The sequence below is a fragment of the Canis lupus genome, chromosome 12 (assembly GCF_003254725.2).
Source record: "Canis lupus dingo isolate Sandy chromosome 12, ASM325472v2, whole genome shotgun sequence".
NCBI classification, from domain to species: domain Eukaryota; kingdom Metazoa; phylum Chordata; class Mammalia; order Carnivora; family Canidae; genus Canis; species Canis lupus.
In genome coordinates this window covers 60,868,659-60,880,873 of record NC_064254.1, presented here as the reverse complement: position 1 = coordinate 60,880,873, position 12,215 = coordinate 60,868,659, and the positions used below count along the sequence as shown (strand labels likewise).

Here is a 12,215-nt window from a genome sequence, read left to right as displayed (position 1 = left end):
CCAGAGTTCACTCTTTCTCTCTATGTGCAACAAACCAACAAACCACAAAAACAACCATGACAACACCTTGATCTTGATCTCCTAGCCTCCAGAGCTGTGAGAAAACAAATATATGTTATTTAATTCACCTAGTCTGTGTTACATTGTTATGGCAGCCCAAACTGACTAAGATAGTATGGGAACTGTTATTATTACTTTAAAATTATTGTTTGTTTCGATGTTGTTCTTGTATCTAAGATTATGAGATAATGGAAACTCCAGAACATGGTGTTAGATGTAAAGTGAAAGTGGTGTTTAATCAGCAGAATAGACTGGAGCCCCTACTAACAAATTCACACAGCTCTTTTCAGAGTGACTGTGACACTTGACATTTTTGGCAATATCAGGGCCTTCTCATGGGTGTTTTTAGAATTAAATGAGAAAACAGATGTGAAGTCCTTTGAGCAAAAGTGCACTATCTGTATTTCTTTCTAGAAGAAAACATTTCTATAGGGACCAGAATTTAGTAATCAAGAATTTGTGATTAGTAGAACATATTGTCCTTTGCCCATAGGGAATTTATAAAATATTAAAGGTAAAATACACATTTAATAAATGATAGATCATTATGATTCTCAACAAGGAGCATTAACACACAAGCCATGTGGCCTATACATTTAAGAGATGCTAACAACAAAATCTGTCAAATTAATATAAGTGAAAGTACTAAAAAGTACTAAACATGAAATATTAAGGAAAATATATTTCACATTTAATTTGGGAGGCAAGAAAAATAAGATACGGTGTACAATATTGATTTCATTGTAATTAATTTGCCTTTGTGTTTTTGCATATTAGAAAAAGTTCTTAATGAGTTATCACTGACTATTCAGTCAAATGATATATTTATAGAGAGAAAATATGTTTTTGTACATATGTTTATCTTCAAGTATTTGTGCCTAACGAATTTGATTTTACAGAAATTATAAGAAAAGCATAAACAGTCACTTTCAAAAAATTATGCTTTTAAAACTTAAAAAGGAATTACCTATATTTGGCTAAGTTATTACATTAAATAATTCTTACCATTTAATTTACTCACACTTTCAATCAGTTGATTTTCATATTTTTACATTAGGTATTTGTAAAGCCTTAAATGAGGATATTGACTACTCAAAAATAATGCTTTAATGAATTACTTAGATTCCTACTGTGGTGTTCAATTTTTTTTGTTCATTTAATAGATATGTAATGAGCTTCTAACTCATTTCTGAACTACAGACACAATTAAAAAGTACTCTGACCTTGTAAATAACATGCTTTCGTGAATTACATATTATAATGTAGTAGAGGAGAAAAAACAGTAAATGAACAAAAATGTAAGATGATCATAATCTATTTTATAAAATGCTATGTATAAAAATGAAGCTTAATAAAAGTACAGAGAGTGAAGAAAGAATGTGGAAGAAAGATCATTATATAGATGCGATATATGAGAAGAGACACAAATGAAACAAGGGACTGAACTATATAAATTATACAATATATGGGGAAGAGCATCACATTCAAAAAAACAAGCAATCTCAAAGCCCCTAAAGAAGAAAGGTGTAATGGCATTGCTAAAGTAGCCTGGTGGTCATTAGTGTGGCAAGAGAAGAATGAGTGAGATTAGAAGAATTAGGAAATGAGCTTGCAGATATTAGCAGGGGCATATTCAAGATCACATACAGGGACACAAAGTCAGAGAAGTAGAGTGTAGTTGGTGGAGATTTGGTGGATATCAGATACGATTTGAAGGTAGAAACAACAACAATATCTGATAAAGAGGCTATTGAGGAGAGGCAATAAAGATTCTTGGATTTATTAGTTTAGCAAGTAGGTAAACTGTGCCATCACTTAGAAAAAAATATAACAGAGAAAAACAGTTTAGGTGGGAGAAACAAAGATTGGTTTTGAATATTTTGGATTTTAGATCCTTATTAGACACCAAAATGGATATATTGAATAGGCAATTGTACACACATATCTAGAATGTAGATAAGAATATGGGATGGAATTAAAATATGGGAGTCATCATTATATGGATGGAACTTCAAGGCCTTGGAACTAGAAACAACTACCAAGATATTAATGTAAATGAAGAATGTATAAAGTGCTTTGGTCTGGTGAATTCCAACAATTAAAGATGGGAAGAAAAAGATTGGGCAAGAATGACTGAAAAGGATGGGCCATGTACTATTTATTTCTGTGTTATCTAGAAGTGAAGTGAATAATGTGTTTTAAGGAAGAATTGCTGACTGTGAGAATAAGATGAGAATTCTCAGCACATCCATATTGGAAAGATGAAGATCACTGGTGACCTGGACAAAAGCTGTTTTGGTAGAATGGTAAGGCTCAAACCTAATTGAAGAGAATAGGTTGCAAATAAACGGCACAGAAAGTTCAGGATAAAAAAAAATTAAAAAGGCAGAAAACCAGTGACTTTTGAATAGTTTGTCTACAAGAAGGTACAGAAATATGAATCAGAAACTTGGGGAGAGTGGGATGCCTGCATGGCTCAATGGTTCAATGTCTGCCTTCAATTCAGGTTGTGATCCTGGAACCTCCGGGCTCCCCACAAGAGTTTGCTTTTCCCTCTGCCTATGTCTCTGCCTCTCTGTGTGTGTGTCTATGAATAAATTAAAAAAAAAAAAACTTGGTAAGAGGAAAGTCTGTGAAAAATAGGATCGATGTTTTTGTTCCTAAGATAGAGGCTATTTTACCAATGAAGATTTTCATAGGAAATTAACTTGAAAGCAGCTGACGACTCCTCTTTAGCTTCATGATAGCAAAACATGCTCTGTTCTGGTTTCCATTTACTTCCCGTGGATCCACAGATGGATCACCGCAGATCAGGCCGTAAATGAAAATGAGCTGGTTGCAGCTAGCCATGTGAAAACATGGAGCCACGGTCCTATCACTCAACAGTTTTGGAGTCAGCTACAGCAACTCTGTATGGAGCAGCATCCTTCTAGTTAATGTCCTGGTTCTTACTCTTCCACCACCCCTTCCAGACATCTAGCCTGAATCCCCTACTCTGGGACTTCAGACTGCCAAAGATAAAGGCAACAGCTCTTACCACACTGCTGATGACTACCCAGTGATGGTTACTTCAATACCATTTATGTGGAGGTCTTCTCCTGCCACAGAACAGGCTCTTACCTCGGTCTGATCCTGCGACAGTGTTGGGCCATGCCCAGTATAAATCTTCTGTGTCATCTACAGTGGCTCATGCTAGGGAAGGGATGCCTCTAGCTCAGAGATAATTAACAATCCAACTGGTCCTTATACAGAAAGCTTGTATCTACCATTTCCTTCTCACCACCAGCACTTCAGCATTTTCACCTTCAGCACTGCAGACTCCGTGGCAAGGCTGGCATTTAGGACATTGGTGTATATGCATTGCAGTGCATTAGTCTATCAACCTACAAGACATCATCTTGTATGATAACTTGTTATGAAGATGAAGTGCTGACATCCCTTTTTAGAATAGTAATGTTAGCATTTCTAGTAAAAACCCCATAATTCTACTACAAGCTACTAAGGATTCTTCAGAAAAAAAAAACCTAAAAACTCAAGTTCAAGACTCCATAGCTCTGAAGGTGGCAGGCCTTTCTAGGCCTTAATTGTGGACACTTGTTAGTGTCCTACTTGAGTATCAGAAAATAGACATGAATTACTCAGAGCTAATGCGTTAATGAAAACAGATTGCATTAAAAAGGGAGAAGGTTAGCCCTCTAGGAGATGCCTTTTCTATCTGTTTGTCTGCATCAAATGGCTGCTGAGATCAAAAGTGAGACTTTTGGTTTTGGGTACTATTGGAAACAAGCATATTTGCATGAATTCTACCTTCTTGAACTGATGTACCAGGAAAAAAGTCTTGAAGCTAGGATCTGAATGTAGCAGATGGAGCTTGCTCCCTAGAAATTCTTGACATTTGAAGAAAGAAAAAACGACCCCATAGAATTGTTAATTCCAAAAATCCCACAAATATATGGAATTGCTAACTGACTATCTTATCCCTGAAATTTGGAAGTTATAGAGTGATCTGGCAGGATGAGGGCTTCCTGAAAGTGCATTAGCAAGTGGCCAATGGCCAAGCCATAATTCTGCCAAACAGCAAGAGACGGCTTTGCTCTCTATCTTATTGTAGTGCCGCCCCACTTAGGGTATTCCAGCAAGTAGAACTGAGTTCAATGAGCTGAAAAATAAAAGCAACCACTGACAAAGACCACCAGCCGGAATTAGAGCATAGATGTACCCTTTGGGAGCCCCTGGAGAAGTCAGAAGACTCTTTCATTAAACAAATAAATATAAATATTAAAATGCTTAAGACTATGCATTAGCTATCTATTTGGCATAATCAGTATCACCAACTTTGTACCATAAACTATACATACTTATTATCTCAAAATTTCTGTGCATCAAAGCTTGGCCATAACTTACCTGGGTTCTCCACAAGACAACAAGCCAAGTGTTTTCCAGAGATGGATTCGTATGTAAAGGGTCAACTGAGGAAAAATCTATTTCTAAACTCAGACTGCTGGCATAATTCTCTTCTTCCTTTTCCCCCTCCCCCTCCTTCTTCCCCTTCCTCTCCTCCTCCTGCTTCTTCCCTTCTGCCTGTTTCTTTCTTCTTTCTTTTTTTTTTTTTTTTTTGGTTTTTGGTTTTTGATAAAACTGAGGACCCTGTCTTCTTCCTTCCTATAGGCAACTCTCAGCTCCTAGAGGCCACCTGTTATTTCTTGCCACATGACTTACTTCATTAAAAGAGGAAAGAGGGATACCTGTGTGGCTCAGCGGTTGGGCGACTGCCTTCGGCTCAGGTCGTGATCAGGGGATCCGGGATTGAGTCCTGCATGGGGCTCCCCGCAGGGAGCCTGCTTCTCCCTCTGCCTATGTCTCTGCCTCTCTCTGTGTGTCTCTCATGAATAAATAAATAAATATTAAGAAAAAAAAAAGAGCAAGGAAAATCACCAGAGAGCTACTGCTAGCAAGACAGAGTGCTATTTAATGTGGCATAATTAAGGGTGCCATGTTCTCTGGCCCACAAAGAAAGCTGCAGGTCCAGGAAGGGGAAATACATAAAGGCATGACGATCATGAGACTGGGAACATGAGCAACACATTATAGTGTCCTGTACACAAATGATAAACACAGTAAGAGTTTTGAAGCTAAAATAAGAACCTGAATTCGCATCAAAATTATTCGGTAGCTGAGCTGAAGTATATTTTGAATGACTTGGCCTATTATGATGTTATCTCTCTCTAGAGATGGCTCACTTTTTTCACTGATAGCCAGAGAAAAGTGGGGGTCGATCATCTTAATCCGGTCAAGGATTGAGATAAATCGAAGCTAGGTTCAGTTAGGGTAAGGCTCATTTTATATCTGCTTTGCTTCTTTTCATAGGGTATACTCCAGGGCTTTCAGCTACGAGCCGATGTTTCACTAGGGGCCCTTTCTGGAAGGGTTCTATATTTTAATCTTTCTTCCTAGAACTGTAAGACTACAAAAAAAAAAAAAAATCCCTTCTCCACTTACTTGGTCTTTTTAGGCTTATATTAAATCTCCCACTCTGCACAGCTTCTGCATCACCAACTGTTCCCAGGCAAAAAGCTGCAGATCATTAGCTGGCCTTTCCTAAATTATCCCCTCCTTGTAATCTTTGCCCCTCTAGTCCTGTTGGATCTAGGTTTCTGATAAAACTACATAACTGTTTTTAAACATTATCCCAATTTTGAAGTTGTTTTTAGAAATATTGGTCTCTCAAAATTTTTTTTTTACCTCACAGTAAATCAGAAGACCTTAATTCTGTATCTAAGAAATTATATACCTCCACTTTTCCCATTCTTCCTGTCATTTTATTACCCCATATTTCTGTTTTATTCTGAGTCCATTTTTTCTCCTGAGAGTACAGAGAAGTATATTCTATATTTTGTTTATTTTTTTATTTTTGTTTTATTTACTCTTTGCTACTTGCTTCTATATCATTTCCTCTTATTTTAGTGTCTACGCTCCTTTTGAATAACGTGAAAAAGGCTATTTAGACTAAGCTGGAAAACGAATACTCTATCTTGCATGTGTTGTCTCAAAAAAAGTCATGGGACTTCTGTTTATCTCTGATCCTATGTAGATCTGTCTCATTATCTATTGCTGCATAACAAACTATCCCAAAATTTATTGACTTGAAACAATGATCATTTTATTCTGTCTCATAAGTGTTTGGGTCATGAATTTAGGCAGGCTGACTCTTCCATTCCACATGTTCTTAAAAGATGTCACTAAGTGGTTTTTAGCTCACAGCGAGGGTGCTTTGGATGATCCAAGATATCTGGCCTTCCATGTTTTGTGCTTTGGCAGAAACACTTCGAAGGCTGGGCTCAGCTGGGACTCTCAATTAGAGAATCTACAATAAGCCTCACCAGTGCTGTAATCAGACTTCTTGCATGGCAACTCAGAAATTCCTAAGACAGTGAGGCTCAGGTGGAGGCTGGAGAGATTCTTATGTCCCACAATGCCATTGTAACTGAATTTGTTTGGTCAATACATTAAAGCCAGCCCAGGTTCAAGAGAGGGGAATCAGAGTCTACCTATGTGTGGAGGGGTAGCGCACACTATGTGATCATCCCTAATATATCACAGTATCACCGTTCCATTTTTAGTGTTTGCCTCTGCCCACCCCCTATCCTTTTCAAGAAGAACAAGTTATAAAGTGGGCTTATAAAATAGATCACAGTAATGTAATAAGTCAATTAGTATATTAGGTTATTTGGTGCTTAATTATCACTACTTAGCTTACCTTCTCTGCAGCTATAAAGCCAAATGTGCTTTATCTCTATCATGCACTGATCCATAAAGCTAGGTTATTTCTCAGGGTTAGGAGTCCTAATTAGAGTTTAAAATTGTGTCTTATTCATGCTGGTTATAAAGCCATTTAAATCTCAGATTTAAATCTACACTTTTATATTTTGCTTTTTGATACTACAGTGGGGATTCTGTAATGTATAATTCTTTGTCATGTGGATTCCTCATAATGCTTTTTCAATACAGGCACTGGAGGAGACTGAGGCAAATGGAGGCAAGAAGGGACTTGTCAATGCCTGTGGTTCCTATCAGTGTCACTTTATCAATGTTGTTTTCTCTGGCTGCAGCAGTGGTTTTTAATTCCTAGCATAGTTTGGCTCTTTCCAAACCATCCTCATCACCACCTCTCCCCTCTGGGGGGGTTACCAGACCTAAGCTGACTTCCAGTTCTACATGACCCATCATCTAGAATTATATGTCTGTTTTCTAAAATTTCAGTATCACATTTTACAGTGCTTAATATATGATCAATTTTAGTGCACTTATGACATAGACAAGAGAGGACAGAAGACACACACCCAGAGTTTACTCTGCAGTTGAAATTGAGTAGCCAGGTCAGGGGTGAAGAATCATTCCTGAAAAGACAGACACTATTATGCAACTGCTTCTAGAAAATGTTATTATTACTAACAGAAAGGAAACATATAGAATAAAATAAAAATGACTTATTATTAAGTATTTTCTCTTAGTCCTTGATCTCAGTTATTTTCTCCAGGTCAACTACTCTGTATTAGGCTAGGTGTAGTACTGAAGTTCTTCTAAACAGAAAAGGCCTTTATACATGAATTGGGTTCTTTCAGGATTATCAGGTAGATTGAAGAAAGTTGAGTGAGCCACCACAAAAGCATCAGAATCTTGACTTGTCTTTTCTTGAGATAACTGAGAAGAGAATAAAGAATGAAGGAGGATTGGTATCAGTGACAGTTTAGTTAGAAAAACAAACTACATTAGCTATCGCAACAGAGAACATTTAATCTAAGAGACTGATTAAACAGATATTGGAGAACTTAAATGGTGGAAGGGGAAGAAATGAAGTAAGGTAGGAGAAGTAAATGAGAAAATGGATATTGCCTTCAGAAATGGGGAAAAGGTTGGGAGTTTTGAGAACCTAGAGGTCAAGAATAGCATATATACAGATTTGTGAATCAGGCATACAGATTTTGAACAAGTCTTTTTATCAGTAAGTAATGAATTCAGAATTTATTCAGATGTGATCAGATTTGCTTATCCTAGTACTCTGTCATTGGGCTCCAATTCCATCCCCCCAAAAGGTATTTTGTTCTTTTTTGTTTATGGCTTTACATTGTCTTCTTATTCTAGAGCCAATATTTGTTATATCTCCCTCAAATACTTCATCTTTTCCTTAAATTAATCTTATTAATCCACCTTTCATACCAAATACTGCTGCCAAAGTTACCAATCTCCCTCTATAGTTTATCTTCTTAGTGATGACTCCTCTCATAAGGCCTCCATGACTTTGCTGCCAAAAGTCTTATTAGCTGAAGCATTGTGCCTGTTGTTCACTGCTGAGAGTTTTGTATATAGGATCACTGTAATCTTTGTGTGTGAGGATTCCTGATCTAGAGTAGAAGGAGGAGTGAATAAAACTAATAACTATTTTTCATTTCTCATTAATAACTAATAAAAACAATTCATTTAATTCCTATGTTATGAAACTCAAACATAAGGAGCATAGGTAAAGAAATAGTGAGAGACTAAAGAGAACAATTTCTGGGAACTGGGTGGGGAATATAGGATAAAAATGAGGGTTCTATGTGAAACTTAAAGGCAGTGCATAAAAAATCTGCTTGTGAATTTTATTATCTGAGCAAAGAGAAATACTGACAAAAATCGACTAGTTGCTATTTGCTAAAAAGGCAGCTATTCAGGACAATGGTTTTCTAATCTCCTTTGTGAATATAAGTTAAGGATATGTTACAGAGGCCACAGTTTTAGCACCACTTATAAATTCTTCTGGATATCACATTTAAAATGGAATCATTAAATTGTCTTTGTAAGTCTACCAGGATTGCATGCATGCACAGTATAACTATGTTGACCTGGCAATGAGAATAGAGTAAATTAAACCCAGGCACCCCTTATTCCAAATCCTTTGGTACTTTTCCCACTAAATTCTACTTCTTAATATAGAATATGTTGGCACAGCTTATGTAATAGTATATTCAAGGTGAGAGAAAGAATAAATGTACTATTCAGATACATTCCTGTTTTAAATTTCATAAGACAAATACTTTTAGTATGGTTTAGTTTCAATATCCCAATTCACTTATTATTCAATTCACTATGCAGTGATATGAATAGAAAAAAATGAAGTTAATACCATCTACTGATCTGGCTTTCCCACTAGAGACCAGCTTTCTTACTAATTCAGTCATCTTCCTCTTACTAGATAAATTTGTGCAGCCACTCAGTCTTTCACGCTAATTGAAAAAATGCTGATTTTGTGCACTGATGGACTACAAAACTTCATTGGAGAGTTTCTGTGATCATAAGTACATTTGATCATTTTAAATAGAGCTCAGGGACCAGATAGCATAGAGACTAATTCATCTCTGTTTGGAAGGTCTGTACCCAGCATAAAGAGGCATTTCTAATTCTACTCATTACTTCTTCTAAGAAAAAAAAGTATTTTAAGTATTTTATCAGAGTTCTACTAAGAAAAAAAATCATTTAAATAATGTAATCTAAAGTCTATAGCTGATTTTTGGATATCATAATTAAAATGCACAGAAATAATCAGTGAATAAAATTACTAATGGGCTTTAACGTTATCTTATTTTTATTTAAATTAGATGTCAAAATTAATTTTTTTTTTTTTAAATAAAATCTTTTTTTTTTTTTAATTTTTATTTATTTATGATAGTCACAGAGAGAGAGAGAGGCAGAGACATAGGCAGAGGGAGAAGCAGGCTCCATGCACCGGGAGCCTGATGTGGGATTCGATCCCGGGTCTCCAGGATCGCGCCCTGGGCCAAAGGCAGGCGCCAAACCGCTGCGCCACCCAGGGATCCCTCAAAATTAATTTTTAAGAGTGTACAATTCATGCCTTCATATCTCACCAATCTGTGGGTACAAATAATGTGAGGATTATTTTAACATCAATGGTACATTTTCTTGTCTTCACAGCTGTGGTTCAGCTTGTAGATCTTTGTTCTATTTGCCATTTTAAAGGAGCCACACAGACACTAACTAAAGACATTCTGATACCCTTAAAGTAGATAATACTTAAAATTTTTGTCCCAAAATGTAAGCCTGCATTGGTAATAACTGCCTTTCTCCAAACACTGTATTTACTTGTATCCTGAAGCATTATTGTTTCCCTTGAACAATGATTATGTGGCAGGCTTTGCATTTTAGATGCTTGGGAATTTAATGATGAATAAGAGCATAAAGGAAAGACTCTGCTCTCATGAACTATGCATCTTCAGAAGATGATGAGAGATGAATAATAAATAAGGAGACATAAAAAGAGAAGGAAAGAAATTGTAAATGAGATGAAAAAATAAAGAGGTGGATGTAGTAGAGAGTGATAAGGGCAGATGCTTTTTTATACAGAAGGATCAGGGAAAGCTTTCCTAAAAAAAAAAAAAAATCTGCAAAACAAGCAAACAAATGAACCAAAACTAAAGAAAAAGTGTTGAAGATAGGAGGCACTGTAAATGAAAATCACTTAAGAGAGAATAAATGGGTTGAATTAAAAACAAATAAAAAACATAAAGGTGATGAGTGAACTGTAATCAGAACCTTTGAGTCACTCACGGAAACAATTAACTACGGGGTTTTCTCCCACAGCTCCCTGACATAGTGCGTCCTTCTCTAGATCTACCAAAAATAAGCTGCTTTCCTACTCCTTTTAAAAATAGAATCTTATATGATGTATAGGTATCTGTTATGATCCCATTAGAAAATAGAAACCAGTTCAAATAATTCAAGAGAATATAATAAAAGGACAACTTTTAGACATGTGGGAAAAGTTAAGACATCCAATAAGTGATATTAAAGCAATCAGACTAACAATATCTAAAAATTGCTCTCACCTCCAAAAATAAAGAGATAAATTTGGGAAATTATACTTTTGGAATCCAGAGAGAGCTAAAATTATTGAGTAGTGGACAAGAGGAAATAAAAGTAGTGCAAGAGAGATTCAGCTGCTGCCAAACAGGCTGGAACAGAGGGCAAGAGGGGGAAGACTATCCCAGCCTCTCCTTGTCTCTCTCACCTCCCCATCTCTTGTCAATATCTCTCACTGGCTGAACACAATAACATACTAGCTAACAAAGGAGCACAAGAAATTCAGTGACTTAGGGTAAACCTCTGAGGCATAGAACAATAATGAAAGAGATGAGAAAACATCTGAGGTGTGGGAGGTGCTAACTGAAAAGAACAAGCATAGCATGCAGCTAGATACTTGTGGATAAGATAAAGAAAGGTATATTCTAAAAATACAATATGTGAGAATCAAATTCAGATAAGCAAAATTTCCTTACACATATCAGTGAAATTCATTAAAAAAGAGGCCAAAAGTTATCCCTGACTTGGAAATATGTCCTTATAAAATTTAAAATTATAAAAACACTTTATTGATTGAGATTAGTCATTTGTCTAAATCCAGCCCTAAGACATAATTTGCAACATTATTAGTAAACAAGTTAGGGAGAGAGATTTCAGTTTTCTTTTGGGAGGAAAATTGGGAAGTAGATAGCAACAACCAAAAACTGTAGCAACCAGACATAAAGTTTATTTGATGACTGCTTAATGGTTATTATTTTGACAATGAATGAAAATCTATAACTGTGATTATCTTGAAAACTTTTAGGGAAAAGTATACCTCAATCTGATTGATTAAATCAGAATAAATCTTAATAAGAAATTTGGTCTTTTCACACCCTCTGGTCTCAATAAGCAAATTTCTCACTCATTAATTCAGTTTTATTCCAGGATCCCACTAAGATACTAAAGTAGAGTGCGTTCTTGGCTCATTCCACCAAGATCTCAAAGCACTATGAGAGTGGTGGGGCGGGGCGGGGGGGGGGGGTGGGCGGGGATCAAATAAGGAAGTAGTGAGTGGAAAGTTCTTTTGAACTACCATAATAAATAAGCTAGTAGTATTAATCTTTTTTATTTTTATTTTTATTTTATTTTATTATTTTTTTTAGTATTAATCTTTTTAAAAGATTTTATTTATTCATAAGAGACAGAGAGAGAGGGAGAGAGAGAGAGAGAGAGAGAGAGAGGCAGAGGGAGAATCAGGCTCCATGCAGGGAGCCTAATGTGGGACTCTATCCTGGGTCTCCCGGACCACACCCTGGGCT

The 12,215-nt window shown here is 36.2% G+C and overlaps 1 long non-coding RNA gene across 3 annotated transcripts in view; it reads right to left on the bottom strand.

Annotated features, from left to right (window-relative positions):
* Nucleotides 1–7,471: 7,471 nt before the first annotated feature.
* Nucleotides 7,472–12,215, bottom strand: part of LOC112658719 (uncharacterized) — an 80,927-nt gene continuing 76,183 nt past the window's right edge. Inside the window, exon 7 of one of the 3 annotated variants that reach the window (XR_004804352.2) lies at nt 7,472–7,761. This is a non-coding gene — a long non-coding RNA (uncharacterized LOC112658719). The remainder of the gene's footprint in view (nt 7,762–12,215) is intronic. The other 2 variants (XR_007401334.1, XR_003135917.3) reach the window with 2 other exon arrangements.